Raw genomic sequence first — 8,736 nt, 5'->3', positions numbered from 1 at the left:
AGTTTTATTCTTTTCTAAATTTGTTGAGGGTATATCAATTTAAAAAGTGTGAGAATAGTTTAAAGACCTGTAGTAGTATCTAAAGCATGTATTAGGTCAAAATTGCAAGTAAACTTTGATGCATTTCTGAAGCACCGATTATATTATTAAGAATTTTTGGATCAAAAATAGTATTTTATTTTTTACCGGTGATTCTGACGCAACGATATGTACAATAGATAGATAGTGTGTGTGTGTGTGTGTGTGTGTGTGTGTGTGTGTGTGTGTGTGTGTGTGTGTGTGTGTGTGTGTGTGTGTGTGTGTGTGTGCGATGAAGTCTTGGTTTTACCTATATAATTTGCCTATATATTTATCTACATTTGTAAAGGGAAGATAAGGTGTCTGATAATATAATGAGATAAATCCCTCCTCGACGCCACTTCATGAAAAAAGAACGTGTAAAGACTAAAATAAAGTTTTTTTTTTTTATAGATTTACATTTGAAAGAAGAGATAGAGAAAGGATTTAGTAAAACATTATACCCATCTGCTGTGGTACTCTCTCAATGGCAAATATATGATGATCTCAGGACTTTAGGCAACTCTGAGCTTAGTCTGCCAACTCACTCGTGAAGGGATTTACTTGCAAAGAAAGAAGAAAGATAACGTAGTACCGATTATCTTTCTTTTTCCAAGATACATGAAATATTATGTGTTTAAGAACAGTTAAACTTACACCAATATGAAAACATTATCACGTCATGGGAACACAGATCTATAAAATACAAAGACTTGCCCTCACGATCAATAAAAACGAAAGAAAGGTACAAAAATAACGGTGATCTTTACTCATCTTACAGCTGTGACTTTTTAAGTGTGTCTTAAGGTCACACATGTGCCTGAGGAGCTAAAAATACAAGACTCCGGTTTCTCATGTCATGTCAGGGTTGCATTACGCGCTCACAAGCACCACCCACCCACGGTACGCTGCCCACGTGCGCTCCCTGTTCCTGCTCCTCACCCCAATTGTTATTGTAATGCTTGAAATCATGAATAATACGCGGTAAGTGAGGTTCTCCTGACGTTTGTATTGGTATTCAGGGAACATTGAAGTCAAGGTCAAAGTGCGATTGTTGGCTGAAAAACAATTACAGGTAGACAAGCCAGACAATGAAAGGTGCGGCGCGGCCTTCCCTCCCAGCCGCCCACCGCTCCCACTGTGCTGTGTTGTGGTGTCCCAGGACGTGACGGGTAGACTGCTTACTCGGCCTGTTGTCTCCCAACACTGGTGAGATGCACATCACACACACACACACACACACACACACACACACACACACACACACACACACACACACACACACACACACACACACACACACACGTACAGTAACCTTGACGGCAGAGAAGCATCACGCAAACAGTTAAAAGTTGTTTAAGTGATGCCGGATTTTCTAGGCCTTGTGAAAACAGAAAATCGGCGACAAACAGAAGGCAACACTACACTTTAACGAGTAGGTGCAGGCAGCGCAACCCCAACGCGGCGAAAAAAAAAGAGAAATAATAGCAAGCTCAAGGGAAGCAGGAAGCGGCCTCAACAGCAGAGTACGAGTATAGGCCCCGCGCTGGGGGTCAGTGGCCTCCAGCCAGCCGGGGCTCCACTCACAGGCACCCTAATGTGCCTCTACACACATCTGCAAAACACGTGTCCCCGCCCCTCTGCGGCTGGCAGAAATCAGTTGCTTTAATTTTTTCAACGATTTTTAAGTGCCATTTATAACGAGAGAACAAAGAGACATTAGAGTGATGATGTATGACGCCAGGCAGGCGAGACCTACAAGGTCTGGGTACGCGTCCGAAGGCCGGCCAGTGTTAGGACAGGAGCCAACGATCGAAGGTTTAAAGCAACCTGGTGCTCGCCTGCCATGCACGATATGAATCAAGCACAGTGGCTCAGTCGTGAGTCGGACACGCCGGAGGACTGAGCTGTAAAGCACGCAAGCATCAGGGAAAAGCTTATTGTTTACTGTTTGGCTGTGACCGTCTTGAAATACTGCCTGTGCCAAGATCAGCTGGAACTAAATATATAGAAATGCAAGCACAAGAAGCGCGGAAATGCACATGGTGCGCATCAGGCAGAAGAGAGCGGTGCAAGAGAGGGGGTGGGGGGAGGAGCGTGCATGCAGACGTCAAGCACAGCTCTTGCTTGCCAGTGCACCTTGGGAGCCAACACGGTCCACATGACTCTCATGGCGGTACGAAAACAGACAAAATTCGTCATTGTCGATCAGCGTAATAGAAAAGGCGATGAGATAGTGAAGTTATCGGTATCTCAGATTACTGATACAGCGGTGCTTGGCTGCTTTAGAGCACGGCAGTGAGTGATACACAGTGAATGGATGCAGGCAGCCATCGGGCTGGCGTGCCTCACCATGCAGCAGCGACAAACCAGTGATTCTGCAGTAGCGCGAATCGTCTGCGTGGCGTGAGTCCTGCCCCGCCTGGACGAGTGAACTTTCCGCAAATATTGATTAGCACGAGTGAAAATGGCGGTGTGAAATATATCGCCTCCGTGAGGACGCAAGTGAAGACGAGGGGCCCACGAAGGGTGTCTCCTGCTTCTGACGAAACTGTAAACAATCTGGAGGTCAATGCGTCGCCCAGAGCCGCAGGTTGCAGGTAGTGCACTCTGAGGCAGTCTGGCGCAAGCATGCCTGGGAGGTCCACCATATGCTGCCAAGTGTCATTCAAGTTATCCTGTCCCGGAGCTGGAATATTATATAGTATGTTAAAGTGTAGTGACGAAATATGTGTGTCACGAAGTGGTGCTAGTGTAAGAAAAAAAATAATAAAGTGATAATTCATACAACCTCTCTTGGTAACAGAGGTAGTGAAGCAAGCCTCGCTAAGCTTGTGTGTGCGTGTGGAAAAAGAAAAAAAATAATAATCGGTCTCTGAAATGCAAACTGCGCGGTCCCAGTGTTATCATCCTCCCCACGCTTGAGGGGTGAGCGAGGGGCATGACAAGCGACTTTCTCGGTGGGGAGAGAGAGAGAGAGAGAGAGAGAGAGAGAGAGAGAGAGAGAGAGAGAGAGAGAGAGAGAGAGAGAGAGAGATTAATTAGCTTGAAATTTCAACGGAATATTAGGAACAGGAAGCACAAGAGCAACATTACTAGAAAACCGCCAAAGTGTTACCACCAATCTTTATTGGAGGGTATCATGGAGGCAACACGACGACAGTACCCCTGATTGACGGAAGGCAGCGGCCGCCTCAGTACTGGAGTACCTCTGGGGCGGCTTGCTGCGTAGTAGCCGCCTCCACCTTCTACGGCTTCATTTTGTTCTCAAGTCCTTTAAAACGCTGTGAGTTGTGTTTACAAAGTTGCTGGAGAAAAAACAAAGAAAACGAATATTAAATGTGCCTTCTTTGTGCTCTGATGAACATTATGTCCACGTGTTTCTGTTGTTTGGTGTAGTGTCTCTAGTGTCAGTTTCAGATGTTGGTGAGCAGCTTGGATAGTGAGGGTGAGATAGAAAGTGTTGGAAAAAATACTAAAAAATACGACGCCTGGGTGCGGGTGAGTGGGGCGGTGAGTGCGGGCGGAGTATAGTGTTAGTGTTGTGGCGGCGGTGCTCCAGTGTGCCAGGATTAGTGCTCAAGTCACAGTGTGTCAGTAAGGAATAAAATATAGTGATGAAAGGTGCAGTCAGTTATGGATAACAAAACGCAATATTTGTGTGTATTCTTGAAAATACAATTATTTAGTTTGGTTTAATGTTGTGTTTCTATGAAGTGAAATTAAGTGATTGAATGATTACAGTATAATGCAAAATATTACGTGAAAAAAGAAATAAGAAAACGAAATAACAGAAAGTGATGAATATTGTAAAGTGAGTGATTTGTGATTAAGATTTTTTTTTTTTTCGAGGTTTTATGAGCTTTGGCTTGTGGAACAAAAATGGAATGATGGCCTGTAAATTTAACCCACAGTGTTGCTACATAAAAACAATAAAGAATAATAATTATCTAAAATAAAGATCAAAGTGGTGAAGTGATCACATGAGAGTATTATGAAAAAATATATATATATGGTAAATAGTGGTGTTTTCCATGTTAACGATTTGTATCAGCTGTGGCTTGTGGTGCACTTAGCCATGAAGCCGAGAACAGCGAAGTTGAGGAGGATTAGTACATCACCGGTGGAAGGCAGGCTGTACACATGTAATAATTACCACAGCCTGTCTACAACCTGCCAGCCCCTAAGTACAGGCTAACTACTGCGATACACACACTCGTGGATTACAGCAAGTACAGCGCACGGATCGCTACACAACAACAAACACGGAGAGGAATTTCACCATCCAGCCAATGAGGAAGTGCGGCGGCCCAATGAATGAATGAATGAACCAAACAAGTTTTTGCCAGCACGGGAAGGCATTTCCTGTGATATGAATGTGCTTAATGATAAATAAAGATTGTTGGAGTAAGTATAATATGATCCTTGCCGAATGACGATCCCCCGAATTCATCCAAAACACAAACACATACATATACACTAGCAAATTAATTACCGTTCCAGCTCGTCGCCTAATGAAGAGTCTGCAACAGAACCGCCCGCCGCCCCTGCGCTGGAAAACTGCCTTCTGACTGCCCAACTAAAAGGCAATAGTTGTTGCGTCCGCAATTATCATTATTTTCATTATTATTATTATTATTATTATTATTATTATTATTATTATTATTATTATTATTATTATTATTATTATTATTATTATTATTATTATTATTACTATTATTATTATGATTATAATTATTACTATTAAGATTACTATTACTATCATTAATAGCAATGAACATTACCATTATTATCAATATCACCGATATTTCTCACGCTATCAATATCATTCATGAATATCATTGGTATGTTTTATTTACATACTTGCATTTGCCAATATCGGAATACTCATAAGAATAAATTCTTTTGTTGTATATTATAGATAAAAAAAAAGATATTCTAGTATTTCAGTGGCTTCGAGACAAGAGATGTTCAACGTCATCATTTTAAGGAGCCACAAACTGATAAGCACAATCTTGTGACATTAACATAATCACCGCAGGTGCACACATGTTATCATGAAAACTGTGACACGTCAGCCGACATCACGGTGCTGTCCTGTGTCTTCCTCCGACGATCGCGACACACGGCATGGTTTTCTTTCACCTTGAGGACTGAGGTAGTCATCCTATAGCTGTGATGAAAGTGCCAGTGTGTGTCACTCACTGTCTGGGAGAGTAGCATGATGTTTTAGTCATCGTGGCACAAACACTGGGATGTTGTCCGTGGTTGCCCGTACGTTCACAAAAACACACACGTACACACACACACACACACACACACACACACACACACACACACACACACACACACACACACACACACACACACACACACAGTCGTTTTGCGGAAGCACCAATAAAGCTGTAGAATTGGACAAGACCGTGATAATCTGATACAAGCATTTCGGCATGTATATTTTCCTTATACGAAGAAGACAGTTGATGACCATTTTGTGGATTGCAGGAAAAAATGAGAAAGACTTAACAAGAAAAGACACAACAAAGACGCAACAATGCAAGTGTTCCAACAATGTTTTGCCTCACAAGAATAAACATGAAGATAACAAGAACTTCAGAAAAAAAGGAAGAGAGGGAGAAAAGAGAAAGAGAGAGAACAGAAAAAAACTGACATCAAGCAAGAGCATCCACATCACTTCGAGCAAGCCCCCAGTAGCTTTCTTCTGTGTCACTATAGCATTGTTCGCTTTGAAAGGATACTCAGATTGAACAAGAATATATTTGATTGAATAAGGAAAAATATTCATTGTGTGTGTGTGTGTGTGTGTGTGTGTGTGTGTGTGTGTGTGTGTGTGTGTGTGTGTGTGTGTGTGTGTGTGTGTGTGTGTGTGTGTGTGTGTGTGTGTGTGTGTGTGCGCTGCATCTATATAGCATCACTGAAAAAGATAACAGCGTCACTAGATTAGGACAGCGTTGACCGTCTCTCGGTTGAAGAAAAGGAATCTGGTACAGTTAAATCTACGTACAATTTTGTTTCATCATTAGTGACAATTTGGATATGATTTATCTCTATACAAGAAGCACGCCAACGCAGCTGTGCACCGGGAATTCATTGGAATGTGTTTAAAAAGAAAACTATTTCGTGTTTGCGTTGTTTTGCTGCGCCGGACGCCTTGCCAACATGTTTATGGTTACCTGCATCAGCTCGCTCATTGACATCGCTCATGCAGGAAGGTAAGTACAGTGCAAACACGTGAGACTGCAGGTATGACACGCCGACACATTACTAGCACGGGATATCTGACTACTGTTGCTCCTGTCAACATTTTTTTTATTTTCTGAAAAATGTATTCATGTGTGTTGTGTTGGGCGTGTGCGCATAAACAAAAGACACATTTTCACATTCGTTTTTCTTTATTCCTGGGCAATATTTATTAATTTAGTAAGTGTACATGTGGTTATGACAGTGCTGCTAACTGGAACATTACTTTGTTAATGCCACGTCCATTCACATGCCACATAATAATAGTTCATGAGTACAACTGTTTTTGTGGTTCATTAAGTTACACAATCCACTTCTTTGACAGGATATCGAGGTTTATAAATCGCTTGAAAATCTCTCAACATTTGTTATGCAGAATTACGCAGTAAGGAGCCAAAATATATATTTTATGTAAGAGATTTTACTTTTCACTTAATATACAACATAATGACGACGTGAGCTGGAAACTGTTAGGTTCACTTAATATAACAAGCAGAACACCAGAGCACGCTAACAAATGCATTTCTTTTGAAGATCATTTAATTTCTAAAGAAAAGAGAGGATGGGACGTGCAGCGAAAGAAGTGGCACTGGAAAGAAAGTTCACGAAGGTAATTAATCAGTAATTTCCTCCATAAAGCATAACATCAATACCAAATTGAAAAATATATATCCAAAATAATAAGGAAAAAAAAAATATGCACCGTTAGCCGCCGTCTTGCCAGACTTGCATCGGGCAAAGGGACGGTAGGAATGGGTGGCCGGAACACGTTAAGTAAACAGAAGCGATCACGATGTTTCGGTTCAATGAAGTAAATCCAGTCGTGCGGAAGAGTAGACCAGGTAGAAAAACAAAACAACCCAATAAAAGACAATATTGTTAGTGTGACAAATTAGAATAAATAAAATAAAAATCAATCTAAGTAAACCATGAGAAGAATATATGACATAGTTTCTAATAGAAGATAAACCAGCTCCGCACTTCCTGGCCAAGCGGCGGACTTGTGCCTCAGGTCGTGAGAGCCATTTTGTTGACTCGCTCGGGTGAGGCTCCGCGCTTGCAGCTGGTGGGCGGCAACGGGGCTGCGGCGGCACAGTGAGGCCTCAGAGGGTGGCAAAGAGTGGTGAAGTGCCTTTGTTCCAAGGGCACAGTGACTCGGCTTACAAATATGCAGCAGACCCTGCCAGGTGTGTGAATGGGATGGAGTGTTGTGGGCTGAGTAGCACGTCCTCGTCTAGATATTTGGCTGGCGAACTAATTTTAGCAGTATCACCCAGGCAGGATATCCTTGTCTGCATTGAACCCACTTGCCTTGCCTGCCCCTGCCTAGCACAGCCCAGCGCCGCAGCCATACCACACATAGGAGTTTGCCCTTGAAACCCACGATTCGCCTATTCATACACACACTCAAGAAGCTACCATTTGAATGTGCTATTTGCAACGAGTGTGTGTGTGTGTGTGTGTGTGTGTGTGTGTGTGTGTGTGTGTGTGTGTGTGTGTGTGTGTGTGTGTGTGTGTGTGTGTGACATTTGTATTTGAGAAGGTTAAAAATATTATCCACTGAAGAAATATATATATATATATATATATATATATATATATATATATATATATATATATATATATATATATATATATATATATATATAATGACTGAAAATATAGTACTCGAAACAGGAAAAAAACATACGTAGACCATAATATAGAAGTTTGTACAAAAACTGCAACTCATTACAACCATCTAGATTTAAGTATTCACGCGTGCGTGCGTGTGTGCGTACGTGTGTGTACCCTGGTTCCTGAAGATAACGTTCGTAAACCACCATTAGCATTGGCATTAATGTTTACAACGGGGACTTTTCATTGCAATCTTTGTAGGTCACTAAAATTAGAGAAATCGTAACACGCAGTAAGAGAAAGAGCAATGATGTGTCTTGATCATATTACTCTAGTGTGCAGCTTCACTTTTCAGTACCATGACATTGATCTCGTTATAACATTAGTATCATAAAAGAACTTTTCAAGATAATGAGGGTATTTTTCACTGTTCATGTAGTTACTCATCTGGACTTCCTGTACCACTGAATAGATTGAGACCATAAAAGTATGAGAAGTTGGTAGTAAGCCTGAATGTGACACTCCTGAAATAAACATACCTACTTATACCTACCCATCATTCCTAGCCATAAATTCATCTTACTGTTCTTTAAACCCTACAGAGAGAACTAACATTGTGATTATTGAGTCAAAGCCAATCACTATTTTTTTTTTCATCTATCCTTTTGAAATCTTAATTTATCCTGAATTATAACCTTAAATATCTTGGCTTCATTACTCTTCTTATATATAACTTTATTATGTACAAGAAACTATATCCCATTTCAGCTTTCGAATCTTTTCGTATGTCTTGGTTATGAA

General features: G+C 41.4%; 1 long non-coding RNA gene across 1 annotated transcript; it reads left to right on the top strand.

Annotated features, from left to right (window-relative positions):
- The first annotated feature begins 1,350 nt into the window (after nucleotides 1-1,350).
- LOC123504186 lies at nucleotides 1,351-6,454 on the top strand. Its single transcript, XR_006674736.1, has 2 exons — nucleotides 1,351-3,343; nucleotides 3,802-6,454. It is a non-coding gene; the product is annotated as an uncharacterized LOC123504186 (long non-coding RNA).
- The last annotated feature ends 2,282 nt before the right edge of the window (nucleotides 6,455-8,736 follow it).

Source organism: Portunus trituberculatus, chromosome 15 (genome assembly GCF_017591435.1).
Source record: "Portunus trituberculatus isolate SZX2019 chromosome 15, ASM1759143v1, whole genome shotgun sequence".
In the NCBI taxonomy this organism is placed as follows: domain Eukaryota; kingdom Metazoa; phylum Arthropoda; class Malacostraca; order Decapoda; family Portunidae; genus Portunus; species Portunus trituberculatus.
This window is presented reverse-complemented; position numbering and strand designations above follow the sequence as displayed.